Raw genomic sequence first — 23,380 nt, 5'->3', positions numbered from 1 at the left:
ACTCAGGTGGAGACAGAACCCTTGCACCTGCTGTCCTGCTGGAGCTGTCTTCCCCTTGCTCACACTCCTCTTAGCTTTATTTTGTGCCCTTCAAATTGTCTTCCTAAAATGCAGATTTCCACAGGAACTAAAAATGAGTGTAGCAAATAGATGGAGCTTGGTAAGTTCCAAACTATGAAATCCCACCCGTTCTCATTGTCTGAGGCTTACGTAGTTAAATATTAAGTGGTAGCAGATGCTCCTGCCAGGGACTCAATTTGCAGGCCTGAATTTCATCATTCTTGCTTAAAAAGACACTCTTTTATTTTTCCATTAAAAAAAAGAATATTATTTTTTAAAAAATTATCTAGGTTTAAATAGAATTAAAACTTCTTCATTTGGATGGTTCAATGGTAGATGCTTTTTCTTTTAACCAGTTAAGGGAAATGGTGGAAATTCAGATTACACTTTCCAGGTTCGCCCTGTATCATGTGTACTTCAAATGAGCAAATGAATATTTTAATACATGTGTGGTGAATGAAATCCAGCCATAGATTCTTTGCAGCTCCTCCCACCAAGAGGCAGAGTCTATTTTCCTATCTTTTCATGAGGGCAGTGACCTGCTTTGGCCAATATTAGGTGGCTAAGCTGGCATCCCAGGAGTTCAGGGCCTAGACCTCAAAAGGAGTTACAGCTTCTGCCTTTGTCACTCAGAATGCCCTTGGACTGCCACAAAAAGAAGCTAGTCTGCCCTACTGGAGGGTGAGAGGCCACCTGGAGGACAGCCCAGAACTGCTGCCAGACGTCAGTGAGGCTTTTTGGACCTTCCAGTTCAATTGAGCTCCAGATGGAAGCAGCTGCTTGCATAAGCCCAGGTGAGACCAGTAAAACCCAACCAGCCCACAAAATTAGGAGAAATAAATTATTTTGTTTGAAGTCATTAGGTCCTGGGAGTGGTTTGTTATGTAGCATTTGATAAGTGAAACATTGTGGCATCCCCAAGTCACTGTGAGTGTGTATATATAATCCACATACCTGTATTTTAAAGGAAAAGTAGTTTAAAGGCAATCCTTCCTTTGGGAGTTCCCCATATTAGCAATGGGCTTCTTAGGGAATAAATAGAGCATAACCTAGGAATTTGCACTAACAATATTAAGCAACCAAAACACATATACACCAAAAATACATGCTGCCTCTACCAGCATCTCACTAGTCTGTGAAAAGTATGCATTTTAAGCACTTATATTATGAAATATTTCTGGTCCAGACAAAGGACAGAAAATAAATACCAAACAATGCATAACGCCACCTAGCTAAAGAAAGACTATTAGGGGCACTTCCCAGTCACATTCTCCTTCCGCTCTCCCTAGAGGCGAAAGCATCCCTAATTGGTATTTATCATTCCCATGCATGCCTATATGTAATATATTGCTTTGCAGTTTTACAATTTTATGTACAGCCAATTATCTGTAGGCATCTACAACAATGTCAGGTTCTTGAGCTTTATCCACGTTGGTGCAGGTGGAAAAACACTGGACTCTACTCTTGGGAAAGTATAAGGCGTTCACCCAATGGGAGCCAAGCATGGGAATTGGGACCCCCCTCCCGAAGGGGACAGTGGAATCATTATGTCCTATTTCACACTCCGTGGGACACAAAGTCACCTGCTTTTTTCCCTCTGTCTCCCCTCCTCCCCCTTCCTCTAGGATAAGTATGTTAAGTGCACGTACACCAAGTGATTCTAACTGAATATCAGATGAATGCAAAGCAGAAGGCAGGGTCTATACTCTTGTCCAACAGATATGTAATGTGAACCAGATGTCATTTTAAATCTTCTAGTAGCCACATTTTAAAAAGTAAAAACACATCCATAAATTTTATTTTTTCATCCATAAATTTTAGTAGTACACTAAATAATATCTGATATAGCTAAAATGTTATTTCAATATGCAATCAGCATGAAAATTATTAAGTACTTTTTCATACCAACTACAAATTCTGATGTATATTTTACAGTTACAGCACATGTTAATTTATAGTAGCTGCATTTCAAGAGCTCAGTCGCTACATGTGGCTAATTGCTACTTTTATTTATTTTAAGATTATTTATTTATTTATTTATTCATAGAGACACACAGAGAGAGGCAGAGACACAGGCAGAGGGAGAGGGAGAAGCAGGCTCCATGCAGGGAGCCCGACATGGGACTCGATCCCGAGTCTCCAGGATCACACCCCGGGGTGCAGGCAGCACTAAACCGCTGAGCCAGCGGGGCTGCCCTAGTTGCTACTTTTATTAGCACAGATGTATATTTAAAATCTGACCCAGGGGCACCTGGGTGGCTCAGCCGGTTGAGCATCTAACTCTTAATTTCAGCTCAGGTCATGAACTCCGGGTCAAGAGATGGAGCTCAGAGCTGGATCCGCACTCAGCCGGGAGTCTGCTTGAGATTCTCTCTCCCTTTCCCTCTGCCCCTCCCCCTGCTCTCACACATGTGCACTCTCTCAAGAAATAAAATCTTTTAAAAAATAATAATAAATAAAATAAAATCTGGCATGAAAACACATGCTTGAGTAATCCTCAGTGTCAATCCTCATATTAATGAATGGATACTGTGAAGGTGTTCACATCTTTCCATGAGGCTAGAGGAAGTCTTTGCACAGGGGGCTTCAGGGATGCTGGGATGGTGCAGGCGAAGCAGCGCCAAGTAGTTTGGGAGGCCTGGTGGGAGGCTGCAGCACTGTACTCCCCTCACATAATCTTAAAGGTGAAGGTGACTTGACCTCCTAACCTTTTGGGGCCTCAGTGTCCTGCTCCATAAAATGGAGGATGGACTGGGAGTGTTTTAAGGCTTTTGCAGCATGATGATCCTGAGTTTTCCAATTCCCACGGCCTGTCTGCCTTGGGATAAGGACCATGATGGTCCTGTGCCAAAGGGATAGGCTATTTGTCTTTCCAACACAGAGCAGCATGAGAAAGGGACTCCTGAGTGTCCCAGGGAGCCAACACATAAACCTCTGTTCCTTTAGGAAGACCATGATTCCGCCCGAGGCCAGGCTGGCACCACAGAAGTCCTCAGTCAGAAAGAACCACAAACCATCCCCTGGGTGGCATGGTCCAGGCGGCACTTTATTTAGAGGAATCCACAGAGATGCTACAGTTTGGTTTGGGCATATGATTATATGGTTTTGATGTGAATTGGCTTATGGGAAGTCAAAAGTACTGGCTGCAAAAGTACTGGCTCACATCACATTTACTGTGCCCTGCCTCAGTTTCCCTTTTTCTCAAATTGGCAGTAGAGCTGTTACTTATATTACAGGCATGCTGGTTCTTTCCTGGTCCCCAAATCCCTCTTTAAAGAAATATAAGTCTTGGGGCACCTGGGTGGCTCAGTCAACTAAGTGCCCGACTCTTGGTTTCTGTTCAGGTCATGATCTCTGGTCATGAGATCCAGCCCCACATGGGGTGCCCTGCTCAGTGGGGAGTCTCCTGGAGATTCTCTCTCTCCCTCTCCCTCTGCTCTTCCAATCCCTTCAACTTGTGCATGTGCACTCTCTCTCTCAATCAATAAGAAATACAAGTCTTTACATAAATCCTACCTAAATTCAAGTTTTGAGTAACTTTGGGCTGAAGCCAGATGTGAAGTCAGGGGAGATCGCAAGCTTCATCCTTTTTTCCTTGAAATCCGGTGGTTCTAAGGAGGACAGGTGGCCATACCGAGCTGGGGGAGTGGAGGAAAAGGAAGAAAGATGGTCACTTTCACTTTGTTCATCAAGCCCTTAGGGACAGTGAAGTGGGAATCCAAGCTGTTAGCATTTTCCAAGGTCCCTTTTGAGGGGGGTGCTAAAGGGACAGACCCTGTCATTCCTCTCTGATTAGGGGTGGGAAGGAAAAGGAAGGCTTCATTTCTAAATTAAATTTAAATTTAATTTAAATGTAAATTTCTATCAACAGTCAAGAGGGCCACTGGTTAGTGCATTCTGATTCTGGGCAAATTGTCATTAGACATAAATCTAAAGTTAATGCGGTGATACCTCTCTCTTCCCCTTCTCTATCTCTTTAAAGAGATGCATCACCACTCAAATGTTGCAGTCTCATTCAGAAATTACCTTCTCTCCAAGAGCTCATTCTTCCTGGAAAGTCTTTGGTTTGATCCTCTCAGGGTTGTGACATTTATTTTCAGATACGATTTTACATTTCAAAAGTAATTTAGAATGTAATTTAAAAAGTTATACATGGAGACAAATACATACACAGATACATATATACACATGCATAAAAATCTGGTAAAAATATTATAAAAGAGTATTCAACAAAAATTTGTGTATTATTTCAAAGCTGTTCTATGCATAAAAAGTTTTTTTTTTTTATTTTTTTTCAGGGCACCTGGCTGGCTCAGTTGGTAGAGCGTGAGATCCTTGATCTCAGGATTATGAGTTCAAGCCCCACACTGGGTATAGAGATCACTTAAAACTAAAATCTTGGGACACCTGGGTGGCTCAGTGGTTGAGCACCTGCCTTTGGCCCAGGGTGTGATCCTGGAGTCCCAGGATTGAGTCCCACATCGGGCTCCCTGTGTGGAACCTACTTATCTCTCTACTTCTCTCTCTGTGTGTCTCTCATGAGTAAATAAATAAAATCTTAAAAAAAATAAAATCTTACAAAAATTTTTTTCAGGCATTACAAAAAGATATACTATTTAATTTTAAAGCTACTTTAACTCAAGACAGTAGAAAGGCAGAAACCTGTGGATTTAAAAAGCAGAACAAAAAAAAAAAAGCTTGGGCTATAATTGTTTTAAATGATGTGTTGATGTGTTGAGTTTAAAAATATTTTGATGTGTTCCAATGCATGGAAAACAAGATGCTGTGAATCATTGACTGTCCTGAATAAACTGTCCAACATGATTATATATTTTTGTGTTCACTTGGCAAGGTCACTTTGATGAGTTTACATAATAATATACAGAAAACAGAAAGCTACCAAATAAACTAGGGAGGGAGGGAGGGGCAGGAGCAGAATCACCACTTAGAGAAGAGGTGGTGACAAGTAAAAAGAGACAAGACAGGTAGATAACGAAGCTCCAGGCTGGGGCTTTCCTGTAGAGTTTTCTGCAATGATGGAGATCACATTCTGCGCTGAATGCAGCGGCCACTAGTGCCACTGAGCACCTGAAATGTGACGTACTCAATTTTTCATTTCATTTAGTTTTAATTCATTTGAATTTATTTTTTTATTATTATTTTTAATTCATTTGAATTTAAATAGTCACATGGGTTGGCTATTTTGGCTACCGACAAATAGAAGCAAAGGAAAGAGATGGGAAGAATAAACACAAATTTTGATACACCACTAGGTGTCACCATTAACCAAAATGAGTTATTTATTATTACTATTATTATTTTTAACCTGCAACATTAGGTCAAAGTTCTTTTTTTCTCTGAATCTCTATCTGATGTACACAATTTATTTGGTCGTTTTCTCACTTTTTCGCACCAAAGCAAAGTGGTTTGTGCTGTGGGACCCCACTAACCAGGGATACTCATTCTAATTTGATTAATTTTTCTTTCCAGTTAAAACTGTGCTAAATGCCACACACACGATGTGTATGTGTGCACACATGCTCACTCACTTGCTTGCTCATTCATTCACTAAACACTCACTATGTGTCAGGCCGGGGCCTCATGTACAGCTGTGTATGTTGTGTACTATGCAACCTGGGGGCACTATTCACATTGACCTCGATGTGAATGGTGCTCCCTCAAGATGTTCAGCTCAGTGGCTCTGCAAGAGTCTGTTTTGTACCATGGGGACAAAAACATGATTCTTGCTTTTTCCTTCCTTAATGTTTTCTCTCTTAGGATAGATTGTTAGTTCTCAGGATAGATTTTTTTTTTTTCAGGATAGATTATTAATCTAAAATCTTCTTTGTGTTAAAAATAGACCTGCCCTACGACCCAGCAATTGCACTGTTGGGGATTTACCCCAAAGATTCAGATGCAATGAAACGCCGGGACACCTGCACCCTGATGTTTATAGCAGCAATGTCCACAATAGCCAAACTGTGGAAGGAGCCTCGGTGTCCATCGAAAGATGAATGGATAAAGAAGATGTGGTTTATGTATACAATGGAATATTCCTCAGCCATTAGAAATGACAAATACCCACCATTTGCTTCAACGTGGATAGAACTGGAGGGTATTATGCTGAGTGAAATAAGTCAATCGGAGAAGGACAAACATTATATGTTCTCATTCATTGGGGAATATAAATAATAGTGAAAGGGAATATAAGGGAAGGGAGAAGAAATGTGTGGGAAATATCAGAAAGGGAGACAGAACATGAAGACTCCTAACTCTGGGAAACGAACTAGGGGTGGTGGAAGGGGAGGAGGGCAGGGGGTGGGGGTGAATGGGTGACAGGCACTGAGGGGGGCACTTGACAGGATGAGCACTGGGTGTTATTCTGTATGTTGGTAAATTGAACACCAATAAAAAATAAATGTATTAAAAATAAATAAATAATAAAAAATAAAAAATTGGACATAACCAGTAAAAAATAAATAAATAAAAAATAAAATAAATAAAATCTTCTTTGTAACTAGAAATGTCTGTGCCCTATATAAAATTTGAGAGATATACATACCACATGCAGCTTTCACCTTCTATGCTCATAAGAATTAAGCTTTCATTCCCTTTCAGGAAAGTAATACTCTGTACTGAGCATATTATGAATAAAGCGATGTACTAAGCCAACTAGAAAAATAAAGTTATGGCCTTTGCTCTTGAGGAATTCAAGAAGAGGCTTGATCTTACCTAAGATACCTAAGTTTTGCATATCTCAACCTGAGCATTGACTAGAAAAGGAGCAACAGCAATCAAACATGAGCCTGGGGACGGAGACCTCTAGAGTCTAACCTGAATAGGCTTTCTTGGGGAATGTATTAGTTAGGTCTTGCTGTGTCACAAGCCACTGGCTTCAAACAACAAACATTTATTATTTCTCATGATTCTGTGAGTCATTTGGACAATTCTGATCTAGCTGATGTATAGATCTCTGAGGTCAGTAGGTGGCTCCTCCGGGGTTGGCTGGCCTCACTCACCTACCTGGAGATTGATAGGCTTGTTTGTTGAGGAGGACTCTGCTGGGATGGCTTGTCTCTGCTCCATATGCTGTCTCAACCTCAAGCCCAGGCTTTGCACGGCGATCTCATCACGGCGTTCTTGGGGTGCCAAAGGGCATATGGGAGGGCAAGCTTCAACATGCAATCACTTTAAAACTTCTGCTGGGTCATATTTGCTCTTGTCTCTGGCTAAAGCAAGTTACATGGCCACACCTGGAGTCAGTGTGAAAGGTATCACCCAACGGTGTGGATTCAGGGAGGTGTGAACCAATTGAGGGCCACTGCTGCAACAATCTATGAAAGAAAATTAACTTAATTAATTCCTTATCTCAGTTTTTATAGCATAATGATATATTTTATAATATATGTAAATATAATACCAGTATCATAATTTTATATATAAAATATATAATAATGATGTATCTCTCAGCTTTTATATAGAGATAGATAATAATACCTTCTTTATCTGTTGCCCAGACATGCAAAAAGAATAAACACACAGACAAAACTGCTATGTATCACTCAAAGAAAAGCAACAATATAAACGTTACTAATTTTACTTTGGTTTCTTCATTTACCTTTCCCACGTCTCCTCTACAACATGACAAATCTCTCCCATTTACTGGAAATTTCTATTGAAAGCAAAGGTAGTATTTCAAAAGAAATTTCCACTTATCTTACAATCTTTACCTGTAAATAGGTTCACCTCAAGAGCTGTGTGTAGTGTACGAAACAAGTAGAAGTACCATTCAGGAGCAGAGACCCAGGAATGCCTGGCCACATGCTAACTTCCACAATTGCCCCAAATATTAGACTTTACAGGTACAATTTGTTGTTGTTATTTGTCTCTTTGTTTTGTTGTGTTTTGTTTGAGATACAGCATGCACAAGGTAGGGGAGGAGCAGAGGGAGAGGGAGAGAGACAGTCTTCAAGCAGGCTCCATGCTGAGGTTATGCAGGGCTTGATCCCTCAACCCTGAGATCACGACCTGAGCCAAAATAGTCAGACTGAGCCTACCAGGCACCCCAGGTAAATTTGTTCTAAGTAGTTGCTCTGCACCACATAGATTGAACACCTGTTACTACATCACCCAAAGGGTTTATCACATAATAATGAGAATGACAAGGCGTTTACAATGTCTGTTCTTGTTCCTATTTGTATATTGCTGAGTATTACTGCAGATAACAACACCTCTGCAAATCCACACTCGATCCTGCTGGAATGAAGATGAGGCAAGAGCATTACTTCATCTTTCCTAATGACTTCTTTTTCCTATAATTTGTGATCCCCATCCTTTAAGTTGATGAATAAGCATTTTTTAAAAAGATTTTATTTATTTATTCGTGATAGACACGGGGCAGGGGGGCAGAGGGAGAAGCAGGCTCCATGCCAGGAGCCTGACGTAGGACTCGATCCTGGGACTCCAGGATCACGCTTTGTGCCAAAGGCAGGCGCTGAACCGCTCGCTGAGCCACCCAAGGATTCCCCCCGATGAATAAGCATTTATTGAGCATTTACTATGTGGGAAGAATTGCCGCAGAGATAGAGATGAATAAAACACAGTCCTTACCCTCCTGGAGGTTTCTATCTAATGGGACGGTGGGATAACTAACAACAAATTGTAAGGCAAATCTGACAGATGAACCCTCTGGGAAGAATGGGGGAAGGAATGATTTATACCAATGAGATAAACTTGGGAAGACATAAGACTGATGACTTATGTTCTGAGCCTTGATGAATGTTTAGGCTTTCTCGCTATGGAAAAAGAGAGAAAATTCCATGCCCAGGGAACTGTATGGTAAAAATATAACGTTTATTTTTTTAAAGATTATTTATTTATTCATGAGGGACACAGAGGCAGAGACACAGGCAGAGGGAGAAGCAGGCTCCCTATGGGGAGCCCAATGCGGACTCGATCCCAGGACACTGGGATCACACCCTGAGTCAAAGGCAGACGCTCAACCACTGAGCCCTCCAGGCATCCTAGAAGATAAGGTTTAATGGACACACATTCAGGAACAGATCACCCAGGATGGTCTGAGTGTGGGGTTTGCTGTGGTAGGTGGAAGAGGAAGTGAGGCCAACTTGTCAAGCCCTTGAATGCTCTTATTAAAGAGTTTATAATGAGGGCCTTCAATGGTCTATGATTAAAGCATTTTCAAGAATGATAATTATTTTAGAAATGTCACTCTGGCTTCTGGATCCTGACAAAATGGCAATCCATTATAGGCTACCGGCTATCTTCCTCAACCCAGCTCTGGAAGTGCCTCAGAGACAGGATGGTTGATGAATCTGAGTTTCTTTTTTTAATTTTTTTTTTTAATTTTGGGGGCATTTATTGACAAAATAATTTTTTTGCAGGATGGAATGCTTTTTTAATTTAAATTCAATTTGCCAACATATAGTATAGCACCCATAAGTATAGATGCTTATCACATCACATGCCCTCCTTAATGCCCATTTCTAATGTAATAACTGTGAGAAGCTTCTAGAAGACAGCAAATAATTGGATCCCAGGGGATGTGCATGGGTGACTATAGTCTACAGGGGAAAGGGAAAGGTGCCGCAGGTGGGGAAACTTTTATCTTGGCCCCTTCCTCTCCTTCATATTTCCGTGGACAAATTATGGTTTATCCCAATTCCACTACAAGACAAAATAGAATCACTAGTCCTACACCAGTAGGAAATAGGGCTTGTGGCTACATGAAGGTAGGCTTAATTCCTGGGGATAGGAAGGAGATAACAGGTGCAGGTAGATCCACCTTCTAAGAACAGGAACTGCTACTTCTCCACAGAGTACTGGAGGTCTTGGCTGACATGTTAAGATGTAAAAAAGAAGTAATCGGTATAAGGATTTAAAAGGAAGTGTTGGGTGTCTGATTGGCTCAGTCGGTAGAGCATGTGACCCTTGATCTTAGGGTCACGGTTTCAAGTCCCATGTTGGGTGTAGAGCATACTTAAAAAAGTAAAGAAAAGAAAGGAAGTGACAAAACTGTCAGTATTTATGGGTGATCTGATTATCTCCATAGAAAACCCCACAGAACTAATGGAATCCTGGCAAGGATGTCAGGAAGAAGATCTTATAAAAATCAGTAGCATTCTTCTATACTAGCAATATTTAGCCAAAAAACATAATAGAAAATAAGATACCTTTTGTGAGAGGAACAAAAGCATAAAGTACCCAAAAATTAACTTAAAAGCTCAAAATGATTTTTGGAGAAAAAACATAAAACTGTTATGGGACATAGTATAAGACTTGAATTAGCAGAGAGGGACGCCATAGTGATGGACAAGACTCCCTAACACGTAAAGATACCAATTCTCCCAAAGTTAGTCTAAAAATTTAAGGCAATTTCAATACATTCCCATAATTTTTTTTGGTGGAATGAAAAGGCCTAATCGGAAATTTATATGGAAGAATAAAATTGAAGTCCATAATTAGTTAATTTTGAGAAAGGAGCAAAGAGAAGGGACTCGCCCCACTACACTTCAGTGCCATGTAATAAACACTTTGGGGCAGAAACATGCTACTAGACCAAGGGCTACAAAGTGCCCAGAAATGGATATATGTGCATTTATGCTCCTGGGATGAGTGTACCTGATGTGTGGGGGGAAAGGCACTACAAATCAATGGGGAAAGGATAAGTTGCTTAGTAGACAGTACAGGGAAACTGACCACTACATGGAGAAAAATGCAGTTGAATCCTTGACAGCCATAAACAAAGGTGAACTTCAGATGCATTAAAGATATGAATGTGAAAGGCAACCATACAAAAAATACATAGAAATATATATAGAAGAATATCCTTATGACTTAAAGTGGGGGCAGAATTCTTTTAAAAACAAGACCTATGGGGCACCTGAGTGGCTCAGTGGTTGGGCATCTCTGCCTGCAGCTCAGGGTGTGATCCCAGGGTCTGGGATTGAGTCTCACATCAGGCTCCCCGCAGGGAGCCTGCTTCTCCCTCTGCCTGTGTCTCTGCCTCTATGTCTCTCATGAATAAATAAATAAAATCTTAAAAAAACAAAACAACAGGAACCATGCGAAACTCACATAGTGTATTTTATAAGTTCACATACATACCCAAGAACATATTATCAAAAACACAAGAGTGAAGGCCTACGGGAAGGAGGGAAATGAAAGTATCAGGATGAAGAGAGGAAAAAAAGCAAATGAACAAAAGAAAAGAGCAGCTCCAGGGATCCCTGGGTGGCGCAGCGGTTTGGCGCCTGCCTTTGGCCCAGGGCGCGATCCTGGAGACCCGGGATCGAATCCCACATCGGGCTCCCGGTGCATGGAGCCTGCTTCTTCCTCTGCCTGTGTCTCTGCCTCTCTCTCTCTCTGTGACTATCATAAATAAATAAAAAAGAAAAAAAAAAAAGAAAAGAGCAGCTCCTTACACAGCAGGATGGTGAGTGGGATGGTGAGATAAATCACACTGGCTGTGCTGCGGTCAGAAAGGGCAGGGAGAAACAGGAGAAAGGCTGTCGCCTGCAGGGTGGACGGCAAGGAGCTTGGGAGCAACACCGGTGGGGAGGGCAGTGGTCAGGACGAGAACAGGGGCAATGGAAATAAAACCAAACCAACCATTGGTGTTGATAAGGATCTGCTGCGTCCCAGGTGCTGTCAGGTTCTTTCATTCTGTTTGGGATCCTAAAGCTCCCTGAAGGAGGAAACCTGTAGAATGGCTGATGCACTGAATGTGGGGTGGAGTCCAAGGTGACCCCCGAAGCTTCTAACTTGGGCCCTTGGGAAGATGATGGCACCATGAACCAAACTAAGAAATAAGTGAGATGGGAACACACACACATTCCTGGTCTGGGATGTTCCAATCCATCACTTTGACAATCAGGATTCTAAGAAGGCCATCCTACTCAGGTGGAACAGAAGTGACATTCACCGTGCTCCTAATAATGATTGGTATTTTCGTAACAACAACAAAAAATTTGAGCGCTTATTGCATATTGCATATTAGATACCATGCTTGAGCTGTTTGCACCATTAGCTCATTCACAAGCTTCTAAAAACTATTTTTTAAAATTTACTTATTTATTTATTTGAGAGAGAGAGCACGTGTGAGTGCAAGGAGGGAGAGAGGGAGAGAGAGAATCTCAAGGAGACTCCCCACTGCGCTTGGAGCCCATCACAGGGTTTGATCTCATGAACCTGAGATGGTGACCTGAGCCAAAACCAAGAGTCAGATGCTCAACTCACTGAGCCACCCAGATGCCCCTAAAATATTATTATTATTTCCATTTATTGATTTGGAAACTGAAGCCTAGGGAGGTACCTGCCTACGGTCCCAAGGTCACAGGGCTTCTGTGAACCCACGTCTTCTGATTCCTTAGCCCAATCATGTATCAGAGACCATGCCACAGGCTTACTCTTCATGTAATTCTCACAAGTTTCCTATGAGATTAGTCTCTTCATTTTACAAATGAGGCAAGTGAGCCTCAGAGCCCTTCGATGCCCGCTCCAACGTCTGTCTGCTAGAAGCGGCAGGATGTGATTAACACCCAAGGGTTATGCTCTTTTCACATACACAGCTGCACATCTGTCCGTGCAACCACTCAACGTACTCCTCATGCTACTGATTTAAACCCCACCGGAGATCAGAGGAGCCGAGAGAGACGTATTAACCAATTGCATTGCGTGGGCCTTGTTTGGAGTACAAATCAAACAAGCGGTTAGTCCAACCACTGAGAGGACAGCTGGGCAAACATGATATTAAGGAATTACTATACATTTTTGTGAGTGGTAGTAACACTGTGATTATGTTTTAAATAAGGGGGTCCTTTTTGAGAGAGAAATATGTACAGAGGAAATAATACAGTGGTTGGATCTGCACCACCGAAATCATTCAGGAACTTGTCAGAAATGCAGATTCTCAGTCCCGCTTCCAGACCTGCTGAATCAGAAACCCGGGGTGGGGTCCAGCAATCTGTGTTTGAACAAGCCCCCTAGGGGGTTTTGATGCTCAGTCAAATTTGAGAACCACTGAAAGAATGTTGTCTTGAATTTGTTTTGAACTAGCCCCTGGGGAAAGGGTGATGAGTTGGTGAGGGTCTAGAATAAGCAAGATTGGTCATGAGTTGCCAGTTGAAGCTGGCTGATGGGTGCACGGGGGTTCATTATAAGTATACTCTCTGTTTTGTTTTTTTAAAAATATATTTTATTTATTTATTCTTGAGAGACACAGAAAGAGAGGCAGAGACACAGGCAGAGGGGGAAGCAGGCTCCCTGTGGAGAGCCCCATGTGGGACTTGATCCCAGGACCCCGGGATCACGCCCTGAGCCAAGCAGTACAAAGTTTTCAAAAATCTGATCCGTTTTGTCTTCAGTGCCCCCCAACCCCAACTGTTCTCTCCTAGTTCCTGTTGGTCCATTTTCTCCAGCTCTCTTCTATCTGGAACCTTCCCTCCTGGCTTCAGAAATGGCAGCTCTTCTGATTCTCCTCATTTGCCTCAAGCTTTCCAAATCTTTGAGGCACCCTCAGCTCTTGCCCTGTCTCCTTGTCTCCCCTGCTGACGTTTCTAAATGACCCATCTCTTATCCGTTGTCATTTCTCTCCTACCAGCATTCTTTCTCTTGGCTCGCTCTGTGTGTTTGCAGAACCGGATTTCTCAGAGGCACGGACCACCTGTCATCCAAGATCTTTTCTCAGCACTTGCCACTTGGGATCCTTCTGCTGCTTTTGTTGGCACTGTTGGCTCTCCTTGGATAGTGTGACAAAGAACCACAGGCTCAACATGGTGTCACTGAGGCCAAGTCTTGAAACAGGGACTTAACACCTAACCTAACTGTAGTCTCAACCCTCCCTAGAAAGGTAGTCTTCACTGGTCAGTCAGGGATATACCGATCAGGACCAATGAGGCGATCCCTCACATCACGTGGGTTCTCTCCATCCGCCCCCAAAGGAAAGTGAAGTACTCTGCAGGATGAGACCCCTACACGGTCCCCTAAGGGAAAGTGCCCTCGCCTGGACCCATCCTTTCCTTTGCTATCATCTCTCTGTCCCATCTTTTTTTCCTATAAAACCTTCTATTTGGTACAACTCCTCTGGGGAGCTCCCTTCCGCCTGCAAGATGGGTTGCTGCCTGAAGCCTGAGTCGCTTAACGAAGCCACTTAGATCCTCCAATGTACTCAGGTGAATTCTTGTTTCCAGCACTAGTCTATTGCTTCTTTTATTCTAAAAAACAAAAATATCTGCCTCTTCAATGTTTTTAAAATTTAACTCCTGTGACTATCAATTTGTAACAGATTTGCTTTAAAAAAAAAAAAAACCCTCAAACAATGTAGAAGTGTGTTAACAAGTGAAACTGCCACCTTGTTTCTTGGGACACCGTCTTCATAGTTTTTACTTCCCCCTGCCCTAGCTGACCCCTCTCCCAGATCTGGGTTCCTCCCTCCCCTAGCCTTGCCTTCGGTTCCCCCAGAGCAATACTTAATCTATGGAATTACAAGACTACAGCCCATTGATTGTTCAGAGTGAAAGATGGAGAAAGTTCAAGGGGGAGGAATAAATGAAATTGAGAAGAGGTAAGTGAAAGCAGGATCTGTGAGTGGGAGGAGGGTGGTTGGCAGCCTAGAAGTGGGACAAGGAATAAAACATCTGTCTTAGATGTCTGACTCTGATGACTCCTCAAACTTTTCCCTTCATTGAGCGTCCTTGGTTGTTAATCTTGGTTCTTGGGCTCTTTTAGGAGCTGGGAGGCCCAGAAGCTTCCTTAAAGGGCCTATAGATGAAACACTGAGCACTACATGAACTTAGAATGAAGACTCATTGTCATGCACTATAGCTGCTCCTGCCCCGGGGCCATGAACTTGGACCTGTCCCAGTGGGCTCACTTCCTGGCCCGTACTTTATATACAGTCACTTCCCCTTGTCCCCAGAGTTATTGAGCCACTGACTTACAATCTACCCATTGTCATATTTATCTGAATCCCTCGAATTGTATCTTTATTGCTCTTCTAGGAGTTTCTTGACCTTCCGGAGAAGTCCCTAAAGAAACTGGATTCCGGGATCCCTGGGTGGCGCAGCGGTTTAGCGCCTGCCTTTGGCCCAGGGCGCGATCCTGGAGACCCGGGATCGAATCCCACGTCGGGCTCCCTGCATGGAGCCTGCTTCTCCCTCTGCCTGTGTCTCTGCCTCTCTCTCTCTCTCTCTCTGTGTGACTATCATAAATAAATAAAAATTAAAAAAAAAAAGAAACTTGATTCCCTGTTTTAAATTGCTAGTCTTCCCAGGTTTCAGGACTTGAAACTTGTTTTAAGATGTTGTCGATGTAGGGACGCCTAGGTGGCTCTGTCAGTTGAGCGTCCGACTCTTGGTTTCAGCTCAGGTCATGATCTTAGGGTCATGAGTTCAAGCCCTGCATTGGGTTCCCCTCTCAGCATAGAGTCCGCTTAAGACTCTCTCCTCCCTCTGCCATCCCCTCCCTCTTGCTCTCTCTCTCTAAAATAAAAAAAATAAATCTTAAAAAAAGATGTCACTGTAAAAATTAAGATTATAAAGAAATGTAGGAAAGTACTTATGACCCAATGCTAGTTTTTAATTAAAAAGCTGTATACAGGGCAGCACGGGTGACTCAGTGGTTTAGTGCCGACTTCGGCCCAGGGTGTGATCCTGGAGACCCCGGATCAAGTCCCACGTCGGGCTTCCTGCATGGAGCCTGCTTCTCCCTCTGCCTGTCTTTGTCTCTCTCTCTCTCTCTCTCATGAATAAATAAATAAAATCTTAAAAGAAAAAAAGCTGTATACACAATATGGTATATTTAATGGATAGTAACTGGATAAATATTTTTTGTTGACATGGACAAGAACAAGAATGGAATGTGCAAGAAATTACTGGCAGCGAGGATGGATTTGTGGGCAATGTTTTTTCCTTTTATGAATTCCCTCTAAATAATTTTTTTTATAAAAATCATTTGGCCAAGATGTTTCCTCATTCTAGTTCAATGTTGACAAGTTCTGTTTCCAGTGTTGGCTGGGCCTGCTTTGTCCATCATCAGACTCTGTTGAATCTTCACAAAATCACCATGTTGCTCATCCCCCAGGTGGAAGACCACAGGTAACGGTGACTTCCCTGGGCTTCTTCTTTAGTCTGGACAAGGGCTACAAGTTAGCACTGTTCTTCCATAACTGTTTTCTGCCTTCTTCCCCATTTCCCTTCTGTGGCCAGCTAGTTATAAGACCTATTATGATGCTATTTCTCTTATTCACAATCTCCAGACTGATTTTTTTCCTTTGAATCGTGTTAACATGTTTTTTTCTCTCAGAGGTGTAATGACATCACCTCTGTATACTCAGAGGTGTATTAATATATTCTGTAACTATGGCATGTGGAGTCCTCCTTAAATGTCTCAAAGAACTGTACAAATTCTCACCAGAATTAAATGGTACAGTCCCTGTTATAAAAAATGGAATGACTGAGGTAGCTGAACTATTTCCCTTTCGTGCGCCCCTTCAAGGGAAACAGAATTTGAAGACAGAGCCCAAGTTTCTGGGTTCTAATTTTCTAATTCTCTGACATCCTTTCAGGACTCTGTCTCTTGCTATCATCTCTACCATCCACAACATCCGGTTGAGCAGAGAAAACAGAGATATGTCTATCAAAAATAACTTTTGCAAGGGAGCCTGGGTGGCTCAGTCAGTTCCATGTCTAACACTTGGTTTTAGCTCAGGTCATGATCTCGGGGGTCAGGGGATAGAGCCCCGAGTTGGGTTCCGTGCTCAGCAGGAGTCTGCTTGTCCCTTTCCCTGCTCTCTCTCTTTCTCAAATAAATAAATAAAATATTTGGAAAAAAATAACTTTTGCTTATCAGTGTTAAAAAACTGAAATGTAGATGTAAGTAATCTAGTTATAAATTATTCCACTGCACAGTGAGCCTCAAACCCCTTTATTCTTTTTTTTTTCTAGCTCACAGTTTATTATAAAAGGGTGTAACTCAGGAAGTTGCACAGGGCGAGGTCTGGGGAAGGGGTGCAGAGCTTCTGTGCCTCTCTCTGGGGCTCACTGTCCCTACATCTCCACGTGCTCACCAACTCATACACTCTCCAAAACCCATCCTTTTGGGTTTTTATGGAGGCTTCATTACATGGGCATGCTTGATGATATCATTGGCAATTGGTGATTGATTCAACCTCCAGCCCCTCACCTCTTAATTTCAAGGATGGGGATGGAGCGGGAATAAAGAAGTTAGCTCTATAGGTAAGACCTCTTTCCTCATCTCCATGAGCTCACCATGCAGCCTGTCCTCACCACGGGCTCTATTGTCCTGGGTGAGAGAACTATGAAGCCTTGGCTGCCTATCTGTTCTCCTGGCCACTGGGTATATCTGAGCCCTTTTTCAGGGCTTGAGATGGAGCTGGATCCTTGCCAGGGTCGGCCTCTGGCCAAGCAACTCAACTTCAATGGCCTATGAGGAAGCCCACTGGCCCTCACCTGTCCATGCCACGAAACCAGCAATGTTAACTGCGCTCCTGAGTCTCCTGAGCTCTCTGCCTGGAAGTGGGGCCAAAAGAAGGTGGAGGTTGCTTGCCAGTTTTCTTTGAAAGGAACGGAAATGAGGGATCAGGTTATCGACTCCTTCAATTGTAAAGAATGAGAGTATCCAAGCAAGAGGAAATTACCAGCTTACTCTAAAGGCAGGTGGTATCTCTGAGCTCAGGAATACCTCCCAGCTCTAAGATTCTAGTGATCGGGCATTTCCTGTGATAAAGTAATTCTAAGTCTACTTGATTAAAAGGCATTATCGCTTCAGTAGGAAGACTGGTTTGTTATGACAAAAGTGACATTCTCTGAGAGGCCAAAGTGTAGGATTAGGGGAAAAGAGATGACTGGAAATCTTCATTCATTCTTCTCTTAGGGTTCATGAAAGTTGGTGTTGGTTCCCAAACAAGGGAATTTGGTGGGGTTGCCTAAACTAGGAACTATGGGTAGTACAGTCCCCCTTCAGCCATTTGAGGTCTTCCTACAGCAGGGAACTCTTTTTTTTTTTTTTTTAAGATTTTATTTATCCATGAGAGACACACAGAGAGAGGCAGAGACACAGGCAGAGGGAGAAGCAGGCTCACGACCTGAGCCAAAGGCAGATACTCAACCACCGAGCCACCGAGGTGCCCCAAGAACTACCTTTTATATGGGGCTCATTATATGCCACTGGGCCAAGCTCAAGCTCTTCATAGGCCTAGCTTATTATATCATTCCTCCCTATTGCTCTTTGGGGTATACTGACTCTATAGTCCTCATCTCTTTAAAAAGGAAAACTGGAAACTGAAACTCAGAGAGGTTAAGTGATTTGCCCCATTTTCCACAAGTAGTGAGCAGTCGAGCTGACTTTCAAAACCCAGGTGCGTGTGATGCCAAACTCTTTCCCCTGTGTCACTGGACCTTCCTAACCCAAGGCGGAAGTTGTCAGAATTGATATTAAGACTCCTGGCTTTAGGTTGGCACCCTGAGCTTGCTTGGATGTGGTCTATGACTGTCCTTGGGTTTGAAAGACAGGGGTGAGAGAGGACAGTGCTTCAGGCTGAGAACAAGCAGAACAGGATCTGGACCAAACCCCTGAGGTCAGAGAGGAGTGGATCCAACCAGCAGGGGTGAAAGGAGACGGATGTGAGAAAACCTAAACTATTATAGTCTAATTATATCTCTTAAGCAGTCTCCTCTCAGCTGACCATGGTTTTCAGAATAGTTTACCTGGAAAGAGGAAACATATTGCACCGATGTTCATTTTCACTGAAAATGCTAACCTAGTCCTTGTGCGTAGAATTATAAATTATTGTCATTTTTTATTAATCGTGAAGAAGGTCTTACAAAAATCCTGATGATGAGCGATTATTCCCTGCTGGACAGAAGCAATAGCTAAAGGAGTCAGTGTACAAGTAGTTGGACCAGAGTCACAAGTTGCCATGGTAACTGGTGGCAGGGGCCGAATGAGAATTTACAGCCCCTTGCTGGAATCCGGTGTTCGTTCTCTTCAATTGGTAAACCAAGGCTGAGATCAAAACAACCTTTGTTTCAAGCCCTCTCTCAGAGGAACATCTTGTGTACGTCGAGTACTTTTATTTGGCTTTCCAGAGTACTTGCACATCTATGGTCTCACTCGAAACCCTGTGTGGGGTCAGACATTCTTATTCCAGCTTCCAGATCAGAAAGCCGAGGCACATGCTGGACAGGAGATTTGCTATATAGGCCCAGAGCTCGTTCCTGGCAGAGCAGGAGTTCAGCATTCTTGCCTGCGGGTCACTCTGCCCTCCAACTGATCCTGCCTGAAAGCGAGCAGGGTAGCTAGGGTTCACACAGAGGCTATGACTCCAGGCCACAGCCTCACAAGTGAGGAGCTGATGTGAATAAAGCTGCAAAAGTGACTCTATTTTCAAAGACCTGGACATTTGCCCCAGTCAAAGGAAATCCCTTGGCTTTTTCCTTCCTTCCTCCCTCTCCCTTGCTCTCTGCTTTCCTCCAGACCCCCTTTCTGTAGTTAAAGCAGAGCTCACTGATACAGCAAGTAACTATGCAGTCAGGCTCATATTCTCATTTGCTGGAGAACTGTGTCGAATCAAAGCTCGGTGGTCTCAGGTTCCTCGTATCGCATTTCGGCAGATGTGCTATGCATTGATCAGAGTGCAGGGGTTCTCAGTTACCCCACGGGGTTTGGGGAGAAGGACACAGCCATGTCCCATGCTGAGCATCATTTAGCTGCCAGAATTGGCACACTGTACCCCTAATCGACAAATAAATGATCATAGCATCTAGAAAATTGGAGAATCCTCATCTCAGCAGGACCCAGAAATAGAACATCCCCGTCTAAGGTATTTTCTAGGATAGCTGTGAAAAGAGCCTTCCTGGGCCATGGAGACAGAGAATCATCTGGTTGAGGATTCAGTCTCTGCTGCTCAAAAGCCTCACTCAAGGAAAAGATGTAACCTTTCCAAGCCTCAGATTCCTTATCTGTAAAATGGCAAACCTAACAGCATCCCCGTAGATTGTTGTAAAGTGCCATTGTTGTAAAGTGTCTGGCAAACAGTAGGTACTCAATAAATGTTAGTTCTCCTCCTACCAGTCCTTCCTTTAGCCCATAAACAGGTGCATTCCCAGTTGACTGACACTTTTTTTTTCTAAGATTTTATTTATTTGAGAAAGAGACAGAGAGAGCACAGAAGGGGAGCAGCAGAGAGAGAGGGAGAAGCAGGCTTCCTACAGAGCAGAGAGCCTGATGCAGGACTCAATCCCAGGACCCCAAGATCATGACCTGAGCCGAAGGCAGATGCTTAACTGACTGAGCTACCCAGGCACCCTGAATGATACTCTTTGAAGGGCTGATTCTTACCCTGAGAAATCAAAATCTCTATACTGGTACTGTTATTCCTGACAGGCCAATGATTATCTTCTGTGGGCAAATGGTTCCAGCTTTGAGAGAGAAGAGTCCAGTATCAGCTATGCACCTCAAAGGTTTTATGAAGTCACAGAATCTAATTCTTACCTGGGCGAGGTCTTCTCTCACTGCCCCAGGACAGAGTGGATCCCTTCTGGGTAAACATCAACCTTCCATCACATGTATTCCAATCTCAATTATATGGTTTTTCATAAGACTATTTTGCATTTACACACTGCCCAAGAGCAAGGACTATGCCTAAGCACAGTGCCTGGCACACAGAGGGTGAATGAATGGACAGAAAAGTTTCCACTCACCTTATTTCATTCCAGCCACATATCGGTTCTGTTAGTGACCCAGGGGCCAGGATGACAACTTGCACTTTACAGAGGAGGAAACTGAAGTTTTGAGAGGCTGAACCACTGTCAAGGCCATTCAGGAAGTAGTGGTGGGGCAGGCGCTTCAGGGCCTCCTGACACCAAATACCAGGTTCCTTTCCTCTATACTCCTCTGCCTTTTGACTCATCAGCCTCGCCCTCTTGTCGATTCCGATGTGACACCGTACAGGAGCTTCTCTCCCTGGAGCCCTCTGTCTGGGCATGTCATTTGGCGGCCAGTTGCCACATTTTGAGCGCAGAAGGTCCGTTTTCCACCTTAACCCATTGAGTAATGGCTTACTTATTGGCTGATGAGTGCTTCATCTGATGATGGCAAAGCAAGCCCATACGAGTCCAGCTGTACGGGGCCTCAGGGAGCCTCTGGCAGGGAAGGTTCCCAGAGCTGGGAACTCTAGCTGGTTAGGTGTGTGCTGTTTGTTGGGGGCCGAGGGGGTGCTTGACATTTGGCTTCAGTACTTTATACATACGGCTGGTCATTCTAACCATTCCTGTTTGCTTTTCCATTCCTTTGATGCCCTAAAATTAAAAAAAAAAAATCACTCAAAGCACTTAGGGCAATTGAATCTCAGCTTATATCCTCAATTCTCTTGCAATTGCTATCCATTCTTTACTAATTAACCACATCTCTGATTAGACAAGCAGTAAACATCCCAGCCCTCTCCTTTTTCTTCCCTTTCTTTTTCTTTCTTTCTTCCTTTCTCTCTCTCTCTCTTTCATTCTTTCTTTCTTCTTTTTTTTTTGTTCTTAAAGTTTATTTATTCATGAGAGACACACACACACAGAGGCAGAAGGATGCAAGACTTGATCCCAGGACCCCAGGATCACAACCTTTGCCAAAGGCAGATGCTTAACCACTGAGCCATCTAGGTGCCCTCAATCTTCTCCTTTCTCTCCATCAAACCCCGCTCACAGTCTTGCCTTACCGTACTATTAAATCCAGCTCCCCCCCGCCTTTTAAAAAAAAAACAAAAAACCTCCCCATCTCTGGGAATCCTTGGAGAACACTTAGAGATGCATATTCAAGGACAAATTGAACTTCATGTTTAGCCAGATGTAACGGGAAAACACCTGAACTGAGAGTAACCCACTGTGTATGCGTGGTTCAGTTTCCCTTTAAGTAGCTGGGAGATGTGGGATGTGTAACTTCATCTGCATTGGTTTGGGGTGCCCATCTTCCCTATCTCTGTGTCCTTCAAGTATATTTCATCTTCGAAAGCCCTCGATGACAAATCAGAGACAGGAATGTCTTCATAACCACAAGTGAACTGCTCACTCACTGCTCTGGAGCCTTTTCAAGTCTCTTTATCAAGAGTTGCAGGCAGAAAAGGTCATCCTTAAGCCTACTGTGGTCTGCAAGTGCTGGCAACAAGATGTCTTTGTAGCTACTTCCTTAAAAAGACTTCAGAGCTCTTTATTAATGCAAACAATAGCTGAGCTGATAGGGATGGAACAGTAGCACCCTTTTTACCGTGGGTGGCATGTCCTTCCTGGTGACTCTCAGCACGGAAGCTGCTCTAGCCTTCCAAAACCTGTTTGGACCAGTGCTTTCACTGGTCGCTGAGGCCGGCCTGAGGTCCACATAGGCGAGAGTCAGTGCAGACCTGAGGGATGTGAGACTGGTCAGGCTGCTGTGGCCAGGAGTATAGGGCAGGATGGGCCAAGTCACGTAGCAGGGCTGCGTGGGTCTCCTTCATCAGACGGTGGGGTCTGAGCAATGTCTATAGGCAGCAAGGAGCCAAGAGAACAGGCTTGGTCACAGAGCAGAAAGGAAACCGAGCCCAGCCTGGGGAGCAGCGCAGGCATTGAGAGGCCCGGGGAAGCCAGAAGCACAAATGGCCAGGGCAGCGCGAACAGCAAGCGGCAGTAGCAGGAGGAGGAAGATTTCCCGAGTACTGAGTACTGGAGGCAGCAGGATAATAAAACCTTTGACTTCACAAGTGAACATGGACTAAATACAAGGGAGGATCAGAGCCACACGTATAGGACTAGATGCATGTACACTGATGAGTGAAAAGTGGGCAGAAATGAGCAACAGGTAATGATCATATGCACCGGCAGCCGAATCCACGCACTGATCTAGACCACAATGCAAACGCCCAGGACAGTGCCTGCCCCACAGTAGGTACTCAATAAGGAGGTCTGTTTCTTCTCCTGCTAACCCACAGAAGGGATCCCCCTCCCTGGCTTCCTAGAGAATGCAGCCCTGTCCACTGACACGTTCCTGGGGGAAAGTCTAACTGCTTCGGAAAGCTGTTCGCTGCGTACCCCGCTGTGCTATTTACCTAAATTAATTGCTTCGGGCCCAAATTCAAAAGCAGGACCTTATCAGGCCGTAGTGCACCATCTGCAGAAATTCTGGGCTGGAATGCAGCCTCTGGGCTCTCCTTTTCAGGCGCTAACGTGCTCCTGATCTTGCAAGCACACTGCTGGGAGGGCGGGGAGGGGGCGCCCCGAGGGAGGAGGCACCCGTCCGTCCCTAAGGGGTTCTACTTGGGGGGCTT

General features: G+C 43.7%; 2 long non-coding RNA genes across 3 annotated transcripts in view; one reads left to right on the top strand and one right to left on the bottom strand.

The window, feature by feature from the left end:
• Nucleotides 1-4,859, top strand: part of LOC140623069 (uncharacterized) — a 9,929-nt gene extending 5,070 nt beyond the window's left edge. The window contains exons 2-3 of the long non-coding RNA XR_012022746.1: nucleotides 694-854; nucleotides 4,359-4,859. This is a non-coding gene — a long non-coding RNA (uncharacterized lncRNA). The remainder of the gene's footprint in view (nucleotides 1-693; nucleotides 855-4,358) is intronic.
• On the bottom strand, nucleotides 1,444-23,380 carry LOC140623068 (uncharacterized). 2 transcript variants are annotated; one of them, XR_012022744.1, is made up of 4 exons: nucleotides 23,162-23,380; nucleotides 20,799-21,395; nucleotides 7,084-7,394; nucleotides 1,444-3,698 (listed from the first exon to the last, which is right to left on the bottom strand). It is a non-coding gene; the product is annotated as an uncharacterized lncRNA (long non-coding RNA). The 2 variants fall into 2 exon arrangements; XR_012022745.1 differs by lacking the exon at nucleotides 23,162-23,380 and adding an exon at nucleotides 22,348-22,594.

This window comes from Canis lupus, chromosome 32 (genome assembly GCF_048164855.1).
Source record: "Canis lupus baileyi chromosome 32, mCanLup2.hap1, whole genome shotgun sequence".
NCBI lineage: Eukaryota > Metazoa > Chordata > Mammalia > Carnivora > Canidae > Canis > Canis lupus.
This window is presented reverse-complemented; position numbering and strand designations above follow the sequence as displayed.